The sequence below is a fragment of the Podarcis filfolensis genome, assembly GCF_964270895.1.
Source record: "Podarcis filfolensis genome assembly, chromosome: 9".
In the NCBI taxonomy this organism is placed as follows: domain Eukaryota; kingdom Metazoa; phylum Chordata; class Lepidosauria; order Squamata; family Lacertidae; genus Podarcis; species Podarcis filfolensis.
In genome coordinates, this window is record NC_139610.1 from 28,164,599 (window position 1) to 28,183,980 (window position 19,382).

The 19,382-nt window shown below is 42.4% G+C and overlaps 1 long non-coding RNA gene across 1 annotated transcript; it reads right to left on the minus strand.

Moving 5' to 3' along the window:
• Positions 1–742: 742 nt before the first annotated feature.
• LOC310742721 lies at positions 743–6,877 on the minus strand. Its single transcript, XR_014538664.1, has 3 exons — positions 6,737–6,877; positions 3,716–3,750; positions 743–764 (listed from the first exon to the last, which is right to left on the minus strand). It is a non-coding gene; the product is annotated as an uncharacterized lncRNA (long non-coding RNA).
• Positions 6,878–19,382: the final 12,505 nt, after the last annotated feature.

Genomic DNA, 19,382 nt, shown 5'->3' on the forward strand with positions numbered 1-19,382 from the left:
CAAGCACCATTTTTGGGTCCAGTGCAAACTTGTAATATACCTCTCCACCCTGCCCAACATAGTGATCCAGTCCCATAAATATAATTTCACAAGCACTGAAATAGAAGTGTCTGTTTTATCTTTAAGATGACATTTTCTACATTTCTAAAATTATACCGTGGTCCACACTGGGGCTTTTCTTCCATGCCTGCAACCACACACACCCTGACTTTGTGCTTCTAGCATGAAGAAGACTTCTAGTGATCTTTTTTCACTGGTGGAACTAAAGTCACCTTCTGTCAACCCTCTTCCACTGACACTCCAGTCCTATGTATTCATCGCCGTTTTAATTTTGATCAACTGCCTTGAAATAACGGATGAAAGGCAGTACATACATGTTTTAAATAAAATAAATGAAATCCCCTCCCCACCATAGCTGTAGCCTTTATAATCAGTGTGGCATTTATGTAGAATTTGTAATTCCTTCAGGGAACAGCCAGCACATTAGTAAACAGAGGAACAAAGGGAAAAGAAATGTACTGACGGCACGAACTGTGTTGGAGGGGTGAGGGTCGACAACAAGGTTTCCTCTTCTTTATTATTTTTGAAAGGAACTCAAGTAGCCCTTCTGGCAGCTCCTCTCCAACCCTTCACTTCCGTTTGATAGGCAGATGAGATAGAGATTTTATTAGAAGGAAGTGAACCATCAATAATTAGCTTGTGGCAAGTCAGCAAAGAACTGTGCAATGTAATATGCCTGGGCATAGCAGATTAAGGCTTGACACCTGTGAAATTATGAAAATAATGAAAATTAATAGCTTCCTGGTATTGCGATGGCTGTTCCTCTTTTTCTGTAAATTGTCTACTTGGTGTATGTCAAAAACAATACACAACAGAAGGTTTTGTTTTGTTTTTTAAAGCCACAACTGCTCAGCAAAGAAACTGAAGTTTGATATTTTGCATCTCTTTCCTTCGGTCCTTATTGATGGTATCTTCAGCTAGTTATTTTCCATTGCATCTGCCAGGAAAATTCATGCCTGGCTATTACAAGAGGAATTTTAAACACAATCTATAAGCATGTTATGTATGTGCCTTACTTCTACTTAAAATTAATGTGTTAGAAACTTTCAGGAGATACAGGATTGATTTTAAAACACCTTTTTATACATGGTGCCTGCTTGTTTTGGCATTTGAAATGCAGCTGGAATCAGTTCCATCAGAAGCAGCGAAGGCTTGTTCCGTACCACCTCCAACATCCTGACAATTATCGCTTGCCTTTGGGTTTTCAAATTTATATTTGAATTAAAATGTATATATTTATTTAAAAAAGAGCAGCGTGGGATCTCTTTATCTGCTTCTTAGGGGTTCTGAGTCAGTCGCCACAGCTCAGTTTGTATCCTAGCCGTGTCTATTCATTTAGTTTAAGGATATATAGGTTGTGGTATCTGTAGTGGTACAAAATAGTTAAAGGTAACCCACCTACTGCAGTTATTTTGCACTGACGGTTTCAAAACTGCATTTCCTTAAAACAAGAAAGGGGAACTTGTAGACCTCCAAGTGTTGCTGGACTCCAACTCCCATTAGCCTCAGCATGGCCAGGGATGATGGGAGTTGTAGTCCAACAATGTCTAGAGGGCCCAGGCAGCATGAAGTGCTACAGTAGCTCTTATGCTTTTATTCTGATCTGCTAAATCATTGCCTATCTGTGCACCAACCTCCATACCAAAAAGTATGCTAAGTTGGGGGTTGGTGCTCTACGGTTGTGGTGCTCCTTCAGCCTACAAAGGATTAAATTTATACTGGAAGTCAGAATAGCTTTTTATTTGGTTTGGCATTTGGCAGCTAGGCTGAAGTATATTTTTACCTATGAAGATGACACTGATTTCTGCTTAAAATGGACAAGATCTGCCTTGTCCAAAATGGGCGTTCGATTTCATTTCTGCATCGTGTCCTGCATTAATAGCACAGAGAAAGACTGAGAGGGATTTTCTGTGCTGTTGAGCACAAACTGATGTGAAAACAGCCTAAATGGATAATGTAGGGTATGCATGTGGAAGGGATTTTAATGTTGCATTTTGCTAAGTATAATATTTTAAAATGAGTGTGTTTCAAAATTGTTTTGTTGATTGGGTTTAGGATACTTTGTACCCCTTCCAGATCCTCCAAGGGTAGGCAGGTAGAAACTTATTTTTAGATTTCATCAACACCCGTTGATCTTTTTCTTTTGTCAAATCTCCAGTCAACACAGTTCTGCTGATCTCTTGAAAATTGATCATTTGCCACAACCCAATGCTTAGCTATTTTCAGATTAATTACATAGCTTTTCCTCTGTCTCCATGGCTAGTGATTTCCCTTAATAATCTATTTGGCCAGGCTTTTGGTCTTGTCTAGATTTGGGATTTGTGCCAGTTTGGATGTAAGGAGTCAGCCATTGGTGTGGTTGTGCATAAAGCCTTAGTGGTATACACAGGCAAATCTGTGATTTGACATTGCCATGGAGAGAAAATGCTATGGTTAAAGTATCTTTCTCCAAAGAAACCAAGGATTTTTCATATTGCAATGTCTCATGCACTGACTGCCAATAGCAGGATTTCAAGCAAATCCCAGAATAGCAAAACCTTTTCCAAAATCCAAAATATAAACTGCTGCTTCTTTATTTTTACTAACAACAACAAAGGAAGAAAAGTGTCCTATCCTACTTGATTAGAGAGATCAGTATGTAAAATTGATGTTCTGCAGTACTGAACGATGTGCCAATGAATGCAACAAGGCATTTAAACAAAAGATTTGGTCTGACTCAAAATGAAATAGATCCAAGTGGAACAAGTTGGAAATCCTGATGTGGAATTATGCCCTTTTGCAAGTTCGGGGTGTTATAAGACACAGCTTATTCCCTTATCTACACCTTCCACCTGTGTTGAGAGAAGAATGTAACATTTAATCCAAACAATGGTTCAGGTGAAATCTGTGGAACAACAGCAGTGGGCAGAATATGGGAAAGCTCTGGAAATGCCTCTATTTACATGCTCAGCAAAGGCAATGACAAGCTGAAATGCATACGCAGTAGAGCCTACATGTTAATCTTTATAAAGGAAAAAAAATTAAAGAGCAAAACAATTAATTTAGCTGTTAACTCTCCTTCTAGCAACGTATCCCAAAAGCAAACCAGTTCTGTCTAACCATCTCTTCTGTCTGAAGAATAGTGCTAAGGGCAAACTTTGAGCGAGATGGATGGAAGTAAATGAAATAAGATTTAATATAGATAAATGTAAGGTAATACACCTGGGAAAAAATAATAATCAACAAGGATACAAAAATGGGAGGTTGTTGTTTAGAAAACAGCAATACAGGAAAGGCCTGGAAGCCAGGAAATAATTAATTACTTCAGCTATGAACCCAAAGTACAACATTGCTGCGAAAATGGAATAGCATCCCAAGGCTTAAAGGGTACGTTTGGTTTTCTGCATTTGTATAATAAAAACATAGAAAAGGCAAACTTTAATGTCATTGGCACCACATAAACAGCACTGTGAAAAGAATTATAAAGACTGTTATTTTGCTGCAGAGAAGATTCTCCACATGCCTACTATGGTTTATTAATTTAAAATTGCTATTGCTTTGTGAACCAGCAGCCATTCTTTTTCCTCCATGTGCTCCAAACTGCAGATTGTTATAAAGCTGGTCTGTATATTCAATACCCAATTCAAGACAAATCCCAATAAAGAAATTTGAGTACCTGCTTGTAGATCAACCTAGGGCACTTCTGTGACTCTGAAAAAATATATGATGTGATTAGCGAGTGGAATGTCTGTTACCAGGAAATTAACCATAGCATTTCAGAAGCCCCTTTTTCTTTTTCTCAGGGCAAGTGGGGACCCACATGAGTCACCATAACAAACATGGGAAGGGTGAGACAAAGGAGCAAAAGAAGTTTTGCAATATGAAGAAAGGAAATTACAACATGTAGGCAAGCTCTACCTAGGCTCATTAACATCCTTTACTGGAACGACACATGGCAAAAAGGGGGTGGGTCCAGTAACAGCTGTGGGCAGTTGGATCCAGCCAAGAGGCTGAAGCCTCACCTCACAAAAGCACACCTGTTTCACAGGCCAACTTTCACAGGTGGGCGTCACCATGCGCCAGCCATTTATCACAATGACATCAGGTTACCCTCTTTTCTTTGCCTGCATGGTTTAGAAATCAAACTGCACAAACAAAGGCATGCAAACCCTGTTTTCAACAAAGATTGACACCTTTCCATACCCCACTCCTGACGAAATATATTTATGCCTTTGTAAAATGGAATTGGGATGTGGATGGCGCTGTGGGTTTAACCACTGTGCTGCTTGGGCTTGCTGATCGGAAGGTTGGCGGTTCGAATCCCTGCCACGGGGTGAGCACCCTTTGCTCGGTCCCAGCTCCTGCCCACCTAGCAGTTCGAAAGCACGTCAAGTGCAAGTAGATAAATAGGTACCGCTCTGGCAGGAAGGTAAAAGGCGTCTCCGTGTGCTGCTCTGGTTCGCCAGAAGCGGCATAGTCATGCTGGCCACATGACCTGGAAGCTGTCTGCGGACAAACGCCGGCTCCCTCGGCCTATAGAGTGAGATGAAAGTGCAACCCCAGAGTCGTCCACGACTGGGCCTAATGGTCAGGGGTACCTTTACCTTAAAATGGAATTTGGGTTTCTGTGTCAAAAACAATATTTGCACCAAACTCTTGTACCACCCCCCATCTTAGATTTCATAACTTTTCACAAGGTAGTTTCAGTTTGTCTCTTAATACCTCTGAGTGAAATCAGTGTGCATAGAATACATTTAAAGCACACACCCTACCCTTAAGAACCCTGGGAACTGTAGTTTATCCTCCACAGAGCTACAGTTCCCAGCACTCTTAACAAACTTTAGTTCCCAGGTTATTTTTAGGGGGGAGTGCTTTTAAATGTTCTTTAAATGCATAGTGCGTACACAGCCATAACTAATAGCTCTGTGACTTCATCTTCAATCAAGAATGTATTAATGAATACATAGCAAGTACACCCCTATACATTTTGGTGTGCGCCAGAACATTCTGGAGGGACCAGAATCTGTCTGGGTGGAAGATCCTCAAATCGAGAGGTCTTAGTATACTTATGCAAGCTGATGACTCTTCAAAGCTTTACAGTAAGGGCACCTTCACATGACACCTGGGTGCTATAGCTTGCTTCTAGAAGGCAAGCATCTCTAGCACAGGCAGAATGCAGCCAATCCGTCTTTAACCGTATGTCCTGCTCCACAGCAGTTCAAAGGACAAAGTCAGATAAGGATAACTGAGAAGAAAGAACATCTGTTGGTGATGTGCTGGAGCCACTGCAGACAGGAAGGATATCAAAGGATATACAATCACTCTATGAAGTCTATAAAGCCAGTATTCTATCCTTCAAACGCTCTCACAGTGGCATCTTCTGTTTTAAATCTATGATATTACTGATAACACTAATTGAACAAACATGTCTAAAAACGTAGATTGCAAACTTTTCATTAACAGCAACAACAATATTAATGCACAATGGGAACTATTTTCCTTTGTTAATTAAGGAATGGTCAGTTGATTATAAGCAAGAAAATGGCCTAAGTTGAATTCATTCAGTTTTGTTGTATAGAACAAACCATGGCTGGGTAATTTATGGTTGTCAACTGTGGGCCCCAAGTTTAATAAAGTCAGAAGAAAGAGGGATTCTATCCCAGCTCTGTTCACTGACTGGGAAAGCCAAAAAGAGACTTTCAAGAAAATGAAAAGTTCTGATTGATGACAATAAAACAGATTTTATGCAAAGTCCTTTTCATAGTGTATGATCTTCTCCCACATGTACCAAGCAATTAGGGCTGTCTTGTAGTAAATTTGTGGCCTTATAAATTGTAGTCCCTGTGAGTCTTCAATGAAAGGCAAATAAAGTTGTCTGTTTTACAGTCAGATAAGGCTTTTCTGTGTTTGGATTATTAATTGTGTATGCCTGGCTATCTAGACAGCTTGGACAAGAGCTCTTTTTATATGATGTAGCATGAAACAAAATATTTATGGTAGAGCAGTGTTCTTGAACAAAAACCCTAGCTTTACCTTAACTACTGCCTGGGTTTTCAGAGGATAATAATAATAATAAAGTTTGGGTAAACTGTGTGTCTGTTCACACACACACATACAGACACATAAATTAATTCCCTTGTCTCCTTCAGTGTTTGCTGCATTCTAATACTAGATACACAACAATGTTTTTTCAAAGTTGGCTCCTCACAGTCTGTTCCTCTTGTCCAGTTAAAATGGCTGACACTATGGCCTTCTTCATATGATTCCAAGCTGGTCATTATCCTGTAATCACCTACAGGGCCAGCTCTATAGTTAGGCACAGTGAGGTAGATAGTGTCAGCTGGCAAGTTTTTGGGGTGCTATTAATTGGGGAGAAAAATTATGACTTACTTTTATTTTGCTATCATTTTTACACTATTGGGGACATCATTTTGACCTTCTCCCTCAGGGTCCAAAATGTATTGGGTCGTATCTGCTAGGCAAGCAGCAAGACACCAACAAAAGAAGCTTAACTTTGATAGATGCAGTGAAATTTCCAAATTCACTGTGCAATGTCTTAATTTACTCACAACAACATGCCCAAATAAATCCTCAAGCAACCACACAGGAAAACCCTCAATACAATGCAACAACACGGTACTAATGACAACCCATTTCTTCTCCTAGACTACAATCAATGACAGTTTGGGAGAATCACCTTTCTCTTCTGCGATTTTGCCGGTCAGTGGTCTAGAACAGCCTTTTCCAACTTGATGATGCTCTCTGGAAGTTTGGGACTACAACTTCTATCAGCCCAAGCCAGCGTGTCCAATGGTCATGATGACACATTAAGCACGGAAGTGACAGTCCAGAGCTCTGAAATCAAGTGAATACAGTGGTACCTCGGGTTACATACGCTTCAGGTTACAGACTCCACTAACCCAGAAATACTACCTCGGGTTAAGAACTTTGCTTCAGGGTGAGAACAGAAATCGTGCTCTGCCGGCGCGGCAGCAGCAGGAGGCCCCATTAGCTAAAGTGGTGCTTCAGGTTAAGAACGGGCCTCTGGAACGAATTAAGTTCTTAACCCGAGGTACCACTGTATAGGTTTCATGTGATGTCACTTCCGGCAGGAACGGGCTATTGTTACTTGTTAAGTTGTGGGCGAACATATCAGACGACACAGCGATTCTTCCAAAGCAGCTCTTTATTTGTAAGCTGGAACAGAACTGAACTGAGGAGCTCAGTCAGCCTGATTATATGGAGCTCCACTAGAATGCAACAGTAACCATTTTCTGTAACTAGCCAATCACTGAATGTCACTTTCGATCCTTCATTTGCATACAAACTATCCAATCACTGAACGTCACTTTTGATCCTTCATTTGCATAACTATCTACAGTATCCCCTGCTGGCCCAGGGTGAGAACTTCAGTACATAACACCACTGATATGGGGTGGCGAATCGCATGAAGTCATTTATTAATTATAAAGAAAAATCAGGCCATGTATTTGTTGGTCATATTTTGTTCCTACAACAGTATTTATTTTTCAACACCTAAGAGCAGAAATTAATGTTCACTGTTTTACAGCGTGTGTGTCAGTGTGGAAGTGGACTCGGCAAGTGAAGGAATTGTAGTTCATTAACAGTGCTAGGAATTTTAGCGCTTTGATGGGTAAACTACAATTCTCACGATTCTTTGGAGGAAGCCATGTGCTTTAAACATGCTTCAACGTGTGGTGTGGATGTGAGTTAGAGAGGGACACGTGGCTGAATTTCATCTTGCTGATCTAATCTCTAATGATTCAGACAGGACTACTATGTACACATGCCCACCCCGCCAAGGAAAGCATTAAAGAGAAAAGGCTGTTCTCTCTTCTGAGAGCAATTAACAAGGGCTGGGTGGGTTTTTGGGTTTTTTTTTTTGTTTAGAGGAAGGGATTACCTTTCCTATAGATAGGCAGTATATATCAGCTTTCCTTCTTGGTCATGGATTTTGGAATTCATACAAGTTGATGCCTAGTGCTCCATTACTTCCCCTTAAAAAAAAACCTCTAACAATAAGAGAGCTGTGTTTATAAGAGGGGTTTTTCTGAGGGTTATCTCTAAGCATGTGTGTTATCATGCTTTCCAGTTTATTATATTTCAAGGAAGTATTTTGCCCCCCCCTCCTATAAGTAAGGCTTTTTCAGACACAAAGCAATTAAAACATTTCCCACACTATTTGTTATCAGTCCCCTCCCGTCCGTGCCCCCTCCCCCCACAAAAAGGCTGTTCTAAAAAAGCATGGCTAGGAAGGACTTGGTAATGCCGTTCTCATAAAAGTAGCACAAAACAACATTATAGAACCCAGGGTAAATGCGACAATGTATGGCACCTTTGACTTGAAATAAAAAACATACTGAACTAAATAACCATGAATGATTTCAAGGCAGTCAGCCAGTGATAGTATCTAGCTTAGCTTCCCCCCCCCCCCTTAGCGTGACATGAAACATCTGATTAATACTACTTTGTTACTCCCACAGAAAAGCTGACCAGGGATTACTTGTATTATATATCTTGGGTATTATATATAAACATATATATGTCTGTATATATACATACCACACTTGAATCCCATCCATCTTCCAAGGAGATTGGGATAGTAGCACACGTACAGGTCTTAACCTATTTGGTTCCCTAACCTGATTACCAGAGAATATTTAGATAGATATGGCTGAGATTAAACCTATGACTTTATACCAGCAAATCATATGATTTTTGCATGGAGCGCTGACTCCGCAGTTGAGTTTAGAGAATTTGAACCCCAGTTCTTAGCAGCTTCTTGTCTTGACTGTTGGTTAGAACAGATGGGTGCCATTGCCATTATAAGAGAACAAGGGAGGTATTCATGGTGAGTTCCGGAACCTCTTTCTCTAGAGAAATAGCACTGAAAGAGTGCTCCAAAAGTAGAAAGGGGGAGTGGGGCTGCCCAGCTGTCCTTGATCTTGATGTTTCATGCCTCTTTGCTGGCCACCTGATGTCTGAAGAAGGGAATCTGGAACATTGCACAATCAGGCGTTCAGATAAACTGGAAGCCTACATGGGTAGAGCTCTATGTGCAAAGGCTCCACTTAATCAGGCATCCATACTTAATGCATGAACAGCCGGGAGGCACATAGCATTGGTGGTTGGGCTAGTAGCACGACCCTGCTCCACACACAAACATCTCAACACATCTGTTCTTAAAAGGCATAGAAAGTAGTTTAGGACGTCCCTATTTTCATTTGAGAAATCCTGGAGGGTATGGTAAAAGTAAAGGGACGCCTGACCATTAGGTCCAGTCATGGCCGACTCTGGGATTGCAGCGCTCATCTAGCTCTATAGGCCGAGGGAGCTGGCGTACAGCTTCCGGGTCATGTGGCCAGCATGACTAAGCCCCTTCTGGCAAACCAGAGCAGTGCACGGAAACGCCGTTTACCTTCCCGCCGGAGCGGTACCTATTTATCTACTTGCACTTTGACATGCTTTCAAACTGCTAGGTTGGCAGGAGCAGGGACTGAGCAACGGGAGTTCACCCCGTCGCAGGGATTTGAACCGCCAACCTTCTGATCAGCAAGTCCTAGGCTCTGTGGTTTAACCCACAGCGCCACCCGTGTCCCAGGAGGGTATGGTAGGATTTCTCTATTTGTGTTGGAGAAATGTTGAAGAGTATGAAGTAGGCAATATAATAAAAAGGTAAAGGTACCCTTGCCCGTACGGGCCAGTCTTGCCAGACTCTAGGGTTGTGCGCTCATCTCACTCTATAGGCCGGGAGCCAGCGCTGTCCGCAGACACTTCCGGGTCACGTGGCCAGCGTGACAATCTGCATCTGGCGAGCCAGCGCAGCACACGGAACGCCGTTTACCTTCCCACTGGTAAGCGGTCCCTATTTATCTACTTGCACCCGGGGGTGCTTTCGAACTGCTAGGTTGGCAGGCGCTGGGACTGAACGACGGGAGCGCACCCCGCCATGGGGATTCGAACCGCCGACCATGCAATCGGCAAGTCCTAGGCGCTGAGGTTTTACCCACAGCGCCACCCGCGTCCCTAGGCAATATAATATTTGACTACAAAGTTTCATTTTTTTAAAATAATACTCTTATTGATTTCCAACATAATTTACACAACAAAATATCTGACATAATTTATAACAACAAATAAAAAAAACAACAGTCTGTTTCATAGCGAGATACACAGAAATCTGTTCTGAGAAGCAGGTTGCTTTTCTTCCCTGTATTAGAAACAGAAGCAGTCCTTGCTTGCTTGCTTGCTTGCTTGCTTGCTTGCTTGCTTGCTTGGCCGGCCAGATCTTGGATTGATGAGCCACCTGGGAGGCCTCAGGCCAACACGGTATTCTGTTCAGCCAGGTTCGAGACGGAATTCAGCATGTGATACTTGTGTTTGGTGAATCTGGGCACAGTTTACAAATGAGTTGTTGTCTGCATGTAGAAGCAAGAGAACTAGCAAAAGAAGTAACAGAGAACTGTACTTTTTGATGATAGCACACTTCAAAGCCCTGCGTGACTGTATTCCTCAATATATACTTAGACTTAACTGTTTTATTCACTTTGAACACTGCTTGATCTAATATCAACTGTGGTAACCCCATGTGGTGAGACACTTCCATTTCTGTAATCAGCAAGGAGACTTTATTCTCTTGACACAGCCAGGTTCTAATGCATCTTAAATTGCACACCCACTGATTTAACATGATATCCAAGAATGGCATCCTAACTCATTCCCTCTCACATGCAACCAGCCACTTCATCTTAACTCGCCATCCTCCCTCACCCTTTGGCACTGCTGACAGAAATGGGACAGGGGAGGGAAGGAAGAGAAATTCTCATTTAGACATGGAAAAAGAAAGCACACCAACTCAGCCAGGTTTTTGTATTTGTATGACTATGTGTTGCTGTTTTTATTGCAAACCACCCTGATGATTTCTGTAATAAAAATATATAAAAACAATATAAGTGTTTTCAATTAAAAATAAATGGACACCATCTTATTTGTTAATCTTATTCAGATTCTGTATTTGATATTTCTCTCTCCCATTTATCAATGTATAATGCCTTTCTTTTTGCAGTTTAATGATCAGCAGTAATAAAACTGTTGGTAAATGTTTAAAAAGCAAGTGTTATCCCACACTTTCCAACACTTTCCCCCCTCATTTCCCTTATTGCAAGAAGCCCAATATTTGGAGAAGCTGGTTTGTTTTGCAAGACTTCCCAGTTAGCTAAAATTGTGCAACCTGAAGTTGCCAGCATGTGGCTGAGTCCCCCAAAACAGCAAGTCTGGAAGCAGTGGCGTAGCGTGGTGGGTGCAGGGGGGGCCGGCCGCACCGGGCGCAACATCTGGGGGCGCGTGCTTGCACTCACAGTGCTAAAATCCATGGGTTAGGGGGCGCAAATTACTTGCCTTGCCCCGGGTGCTGACAACCCACGCTACGCCACTGTCTGGAAGCGCCCTATGAAGGGAAAAGCCACACTTGATGATATTATCAATTCTGTTCCACTCCTTCACACCGGAGCATACTCTGAAGTCACATGATGCAGTAACTTTGCTGAAGCAAGTTCAGTATGTTGATAAAAGCCACTAGGAAGCCATATGGATACTACCTTAAGCTCATGGAGTTAACATGGAATGGTGTGGTTAAGTGGTTCCTGGTTGGACTAGGAAGAATTGGGATACCTATGCTCAAACCCCCACTCAGCCAGGATGCTCAATGAGCAATCCTTTGTGCCACCCAGTCTCATCCTTATGGAGTTGGAAACTAGATCTGACCCACATCTGGGTAATTAAAAAAAGATTTGGCTGGGCACCTAGATTCAAAATGTAGGGCTTTGTACATTCTTCAGCGGGAGAGAGCCCCCAACAGAGTTAAAAACACTCTCAGAGTTAACCAGCAGCATAGCATGGAATACAGGCTGTTAAACCTTTTTGCACATCCCGTTTAGTCTGCTTACAGCTCTTGCCTCCCCTTTCTCACCCTCTTGCAATGAACAGACTACACACTGTTGAATAAGTTTAAAAGCTTTACTTATAATCCTAGGTCTGGTTCATGTGTTATTCCATGCAGCAGCAAAGAGAACACAGGTAGATTATTACTGGGTGCAAAATACAGCATATAGTTTCAAACATGTGGTCTGAACTTGGATTAAGTTCAGACACATCCATCCTAGGGGATTACATGGTGAAAACAGAGAGCGAGGAAAGGAAATAGAAGCTTCACTTCCTTCTTCACAGAGGAGAGGGGGTGTGACCTAGCTGAGGCTAGGAACAGAACTCTGTGGTCTTAATCCCATCATGCCATAACTAGCACTCATGCATAGTCAAGTTTGATTGCAGTATCCCACAGTCCTAGCCTGCCTCCCAGGATTATTGTGAGGATAAAACTGATGTGGAGGAATGAAGTAGCCACTGTGTGGTCTTCAGAGGGAGGGTGGGATAAAATTGTAGTTAATAAGTAAATAAATAATAGGCCCATTCCGGATCTGGATCCAGACACCTGATGGGCTCAGAACTCTAAAATATAATTAAGGGGAGCATAAACAATAATTTGAGCATGAACTTATCAGTAAATTGCTGCATTTTAATTTTCAAGAAGTATCAACAACTACAGTATTTCTGCTACCAGTGTGTGTTTCCCTCTGTGTGTGGTAGTGGGGATTCTTTTGCGTGAACACATGATAAACACATACACGTAGCCAATTGTATTAAATATTTCCATGGCTGAATGTCATCTAGCATTACTGTACTTGTTATTTCCAGATCTATCATTTCAGTCACCAGATCAGTAATGTCAACAGTGAGCAAATTCCTTTCTTGTCTGCTGTCAATGCGTCTATAAACAGCAGGATACTCCAGTTCTGTTTTTTTCTTTTTCTTTTTAAAAATAGGCCGGCTTTTGAAACATTTGAATATTGATGACCTTTTGCAGGAATCAGTAAAGGGACAGTGCTCTACCACCCTTTGTGAAATGTGAGCAACGACACAAAGGGAAGCCTTAGGGAAAGAGGTCTTGTTTTCAGAGAACTTGCTGGAACCTCCTGCATTTCTTTTGACAAGTTTTCCATTCCTATATTTCTCCCCCTGAAAAAAAATTAACATTTGGAACAGAGGTGGGCTGCCTCATTGCCCAGGTTCTTGTCATTTCTCAATTGTTCTGCCTGAATTCAGACTATAAAAGGCAATTGTGTGTAATTCTCAGATCCTGTTCATAGTTAACATTTTCTTTCTGTAAAAATGATTTTTTTAAAATAGAACATGATTGATTTCTCACAGCTCTGTTAGGATAATAATGAAATAAGGGCTTCTTATTCTGCAACTGAAAGCATAAATTTGCACCCGTGACCCATCCGCCCACTGGCACTTGACTTCAGATCAGGCGGGTAGAGCAGCAGGAGATTAATTAAAGTAAGATCCTCTTTTCATGTAAATGGCCTTGGTGTAATGCCCAGCTGTGCTTTCTAATGACTCAATACTGCTACTTTCTTAGAAGCAGCTGTGCAAGTCATACGATGGTAGTTGGGGGTGGAGTGGAGAGAGAAAAACCTGCCTCAGGAAAGGACCACGGCGAGAAATATAGCGATACATTGTGAAAGCAGCATCATTCTGGAAGACAGGTGTGTTTCTCGCATGAAGCTCATCAGAATTAGGGTGTGTTCACACTCCTTACTCCACATCTGGTGCGCTCCCATGGCTAGTTTTCGAAGCCATATTCGCACAATGTTAGGCACAACCCATACAGTACTGTAAGGTAAAGGTAAAGGGACCCCTGACCATTAGGTCCAGTCATGAAAGACTCTGGGGTTGTAGCGCTCATCTCGCTTTATTGGCCAAGGAAGCCAGCGTACAGTTTCCGGGTCATGTGGCCAGCATGACTAAGCCGCTTCTGGTGAACCAGAGCAGCGCACGGAAACGCCGTTTACCTTCCCGCCGGAGCGGTACCTATTTATCTACTTGCACTTTGATGTGCTTTCGAACTGCTAGGTTGGCAGGAGCAGGGACCAAGCAACGGGAGCTCACCCCGTCGCGGGGATTCGAACCACCAACCTTCTGATCGGCAAGTCCTAGGCTCTGTGGTTAAACCCACAGCGCCACCCGCGTCCCTTACAGTACTTGTAGCTTCTTGACAAATACTGTTTGATGCATTCCCCTGCCCTCAAACGAGCATCAATCCAACTAGAAAACTGGATGCAGGATAAGTGGCAATGTGATCATTTAAGACAGCGGCCATCATGCATGTGCAAATGAGCACACATGCTCAGACGACAATTTCATGAGTAGGAACTCCAGGGGGTGGGGAATGTTGAGCAGACAGGGAAACCCAAAACATCCTGCTGTCTTTGGAACCCCTTCAAGTCTGTCGTTTTATATTTGTAAGATGGGAGTCTACAGTAGAAAGGACTGCTGAAGTGCTCAAACCAGTCTCCTTGTTAACGGCCCTAACAAAGCATGCTATTTACATGTCTAAAGGGTTGGTCAAGTACTGGTGTGTTGCCATATAAACACCTAGCTAGCAATACTTTCAGAACTGGGGGGCAGGCGCCTTCCCTCCCTCTCACCTCGCTGGAGGTCACATCATCCTAGGGGTAGGAGAACAATAGGCCAAGGGCTAGTCTCATCTGGAGCTGGGAAGACACCAAAGCAAGTTCTGTTGGAGTGGCAATGCTGTAAGCCCTTCCACCTCAAGCTCATGATGCAGATATGTAGATATAAGCACCGACATCCATTAAGTCTCTCACTTCTTGAAAATGTGGGTGCGTGCCACACTATATTCCTTCTTCTCAGCCTTTGGTGCAGCCTGAAATCTGCATAGGCGTCTGCTATCTCATCCCACATTCCATCTTGATTGATCACATGCAAACTCCATGACACCCCAACTCACCTACTCTGTTTACTAGCTAGGCTGATGAAAAGTTAGGGAGAACTTGAAAGTTTGCACACTTTGGGTGATATTTTAGTTGGCCTATTAAAGGTAATAAATCCCAAATACTGATCTTGGAATTTTTATTATGCCCCCACCTTATACCTGTGGTTGCCACAGCTGTAAGATTGTGACAAGCCCATTTCTTTTCTCTACATAGGTGATGGGTTATGTGCACCATTTCTTTTAGAATATTTCCATTATCATTACAGTATTTTATTACCCTGGATATTTAAAGTACCAGATGTTGGGGATGCAGCCAGCGCTCTAGGCAAAATGACTTATTTTGGCTACAAAACACATTTCCATCAGGTCTTTCCTTCTTCAACATTATTAAGTAAAAACAGAGAATGGGTGGGAATTAATTTACATGCAACTTCAAGCACTGAGATGCTTTTCTCTTTGATTTTACTTGCATTTTCCAGATCCCGTTTTTTTGTCAATAAATACTCAGTGAATCTAACAATTATAAAAAATTAAAAGCAACACAATCAACATCGCAATAAAAAAAAATGACAGTACAGTTCAAAACAGAATAAAGAACAACAGCAGTAAAAGCGCACTTCAAAAAGCAGTACCTGAAAATGCCCCAAAACAGCCTTTTTGGCCACTGAACAGGAAGCAGTCACAGAGCTTGGGAAACTGTATGTTTATGACAAATTACTTGCAGAAACATGTACAATAGTAAAAATGTGTCTATTCAGAGATAGTCACGCTAGAACACTGAAGGACTTTCAGGAGGATTTTTAAAAAGGAAATTCACCATTTGTTGAAGAAATGTGGAGAAGGGAATTTAAAATTAAAAAAAACGAGAAACTGAGAGAATTGCAATCGACAGTCTTCTGTCCCTAAACACCAGCAAGGCAGAAGGCTGAGTGGTGGTATTTTTTCGGACTTCCCACTTACTTTCTGGATGCTTCAATATTTCCCTCCCATTGGTCACTCCCCACCATTGTGGGGGCTTATTGGAAGAATGAGAGAGCTTTGAATCCAGATGATCAAAGCTTTTCCTGATCTATACATACCCCTGCCATGCCCCCCTTTTGGCTGTTACCACCAGCTGAGCCCTGTTAGAGGAGTGAGGTTTCTGCTTCCTCAACAGGGGGGCTTGCAAGATCTTTCTCTCTGTGGTTGGGGAGGCACATTATCTGCTATGGCAGCTGGGACACCCCCCCCCCCATGGGACCATAGGATTAGTTAAATGACTAAAACCCTTTTGATCCATAAAAATGGCGCAGCCAATTAACCGGGCAACATAATTTTTAAAATGTTAATGCTTCTAATATAAGGTACATTTGGATGTGTAGCTGATGGCACATACATATATATATCATCTAAGAAATAATTGATGCTGCCACACAGCCTGTCACTGTATTGAGTCAGCCCATTCAACCATTGAGCCCACAACTGTATACCCAGCCTGACAATGGCTTTCTATGGCAAGAGTGGGCAACCTGTGACCTGAGGGACACATATGGCCTGTGGCCTAACTTCACACGGCCCTCAGCTTAATTTCAAAAGCCCTCTGCAAGCGATCAGCTCAGGCCTCTTGCAAAAGCAACCTGTTCCTTCCTCAGCTGCATTCTGGACAGGGAAGAAGCCAGGCTGGGTGGGGTAGAGGGTCAGCATGGACCACTTTTGCCCTGGTTCCATCTATCGCTGGCTTCACCCCCACTTTCAATAAGCAGGTGGGACCTATAGACTACTCCTGAGAAAAAGCAGCAGCAGTTTCCCCCATCACTTACTAACTAAGGTTTCTGACTGGAGATTAGCAGAGATGGGACTTTCTGTATGATAAAGCCTGCCATCTACTTCTAATCTAGGGTCCTCCCCCACAAAACCCCCCCCGGAAAGCAATGTTTTTTCTCCAAAAACATTGTTGTTTTATTCTAAGCAAATTTGAAATGGGCTTTTATTCTATGTGACTTCTATGCTGATAAATTGATTTGTTTCACTGAGTGACAGTCCTATCCTTCATGTTTTGGGTGGCACTTTAGCACGGATGAATCAGAGCTGACTGTTTTCTTCTTCACCAATGTCAATGGAATGCCATTTAATTTAAACAGCTTAAAAACATTTTCATTTGCCTGAGACTCAAAATAACAACCCGATTTTTCCCAGGGGAGCCTGGACTGGTTGAGCTTAATTGGAAGGAAAAATATGGTATGCAAAACTCTCTGGCCCCAATCCAGAAGTCTTTGTGTAGTAGAACATCTGCTAGGGCAGTATGTAGTCCAGTCAAAAATAGCCAGTGTGTGGATCAGTGGGCAGCAAAGTGGGGGAACTGCATACAACCCCCTGCCATTCCCCTGTGTGATGAAATTGTCAACTTTTGCCTATATGCACCCAACAACTAGATGGGGAGAGGCAACCCCTCTGCTTGTATATTTCAACCTTTCCAGATGGGCTATGCCACCTTCATTATACACCTACCTCCTTAGGTAGATTGGAATGCATATTTGTAAAATATTTGCTTTGCCATTGCTAACAGCAAGATCTCATTTCTATTAACATAAACACACTGTCATGTTTCCTTTTCACCCATGGTGTTTTTCTAGAAAAAGGGGTGCTGGAATTCACCATGAATGCTTCGAGTTCTGGCAAGTTAGGGCTGGGGAAAAAGCCCTGCTTTTCATCCTTATTTTGCTCTAGATATAAGAAACGACCAAATACTTACACCTCCCACAAAACAGCCAATGTAAGCTGGGTCCTGCTCATTGTATAAGAGTGCAGAAAATGGTTTGTGAACTGTAAACATTGATTAAGTGTATACCAGTTCATTTCACTCTTACATTGTATTCATGGCACATTTTTACTGTTTCATGATTATAATGGATCTCTTTATTGAATTATTGAACAACATTTTTAAATAAAACATCAAAGGATATTTTTCTGCTATCAGTTCTCCCAGAGTCATGGGATATATCAACCCTCAGGACTCTATTCCCTGCCAGAATACTAACTTTGCCAGATTCATTATTTCTAAACACACTTTACAGAAAAAGTACCCAGTTCTTTTTTTCCTTTCAAAGTAAAACAAGTGTTCTTATAAATATTAAAAAACTAAATTGTTTTTCAGGGGTGGGGGTGGGGGAATTGTGTGTAAGGTCTTTCCCCAACATCTAATTTACATTTCTCTTACATTCTGGAAGCAACATATTAATTGCACCCTTTGATAACATGCACAAGTTAAGTCTGCAAATATGGAATTGTAGCCAATGCTAGTCCTCCTCAGAGTAGACCCCTTAGCTTAGTGGCTCTCAGTTAATCACTTCTATCCATTTCAGTGGGTCTTCTCTGAAGATGACTAACGTTTGGAAACCTACATCCAAAAAGTTGTTCAGATCAAGTTGGACCTTCCATCCTCCCACTACTCTGGACCTACCAGCCTCAGCTCCCAGAGACATGACAGAGGAGAGAATAATTGAGCTTTTCCATTGCAGCGCTGTGGTGAAGGATATGCCTATTTTATATAACTGAGAGCCATCTCAGGAATGAGCCTGAGTGAAGACAATTTAAAGTGGTTTTTTTTAATGTTAAGGTTAATTTTAACTGATGTGATTTCATTGTATATTTTATTGCATACAATGTAGAGTGCAGCTTTAAACAGATATATATAATTAACACATGACCACTGACATGCAGGTCCTTTTGGACCCAGAAGAGGGTGGAAAGGGGCAAATGAGGGTAGGTCAGGGTGTAATGGGACGGGGTGGGCTTATGCATGTTCTGCCAATGCACACAGGGCCAGGAACAGAACCCCCGCGCACATAAGAGCCAACTCCTGGTCCCTTTGCCCCGCCAATAAAATATTTGAGGGGGCTGGGCCCCCGCAAAGTTGGGGGGAATTCTCATTCAAATGGTATGTGTGCCACACCATGTGATTGTTTATGCAGGGCAGGGGTTACCTGGCCCCCCCCATATTTTATTCAAGTTGGCACCCCTGCCCACACAAAATGGTCGCTGACTGTACTTGTGTGTGTGTATACTTGTGGGGTGTATGGGGTGTTAATGAAGGAGTAGGATCTCTGGTAAGAGACACATTGTGCTCCTTCTGGGGTAGTCTGTCCAACTTTGGTCCCCACCCTGCACTCAGCTGTCACTTATGGCTCCCAGAAGCTGTCAGCATGCGGCAGTTGCCACACCCCGGGAATGGCTTCTACTGTCCAGATCGAGCGGACGAGACCGAAAGTGAGTCGAAAAGTCAAGAAGGTGGTTTCTGCAAGTGCTGTAGAGGGAAGTGAGAGGTGGTATACCAAATCTAGTTGGGTCCCAGGCACAGGTCTAAAATCTTTCACAAAGACCATCTGGAGAGGTATCAAGGGGACAAGGCATGTGACAGGTTGCTCCAACCCTCACTGGAGCTGGAGCCTGGGTCCCTGGGAACAGAATCACAGGCCCCATCTGGGCAAGT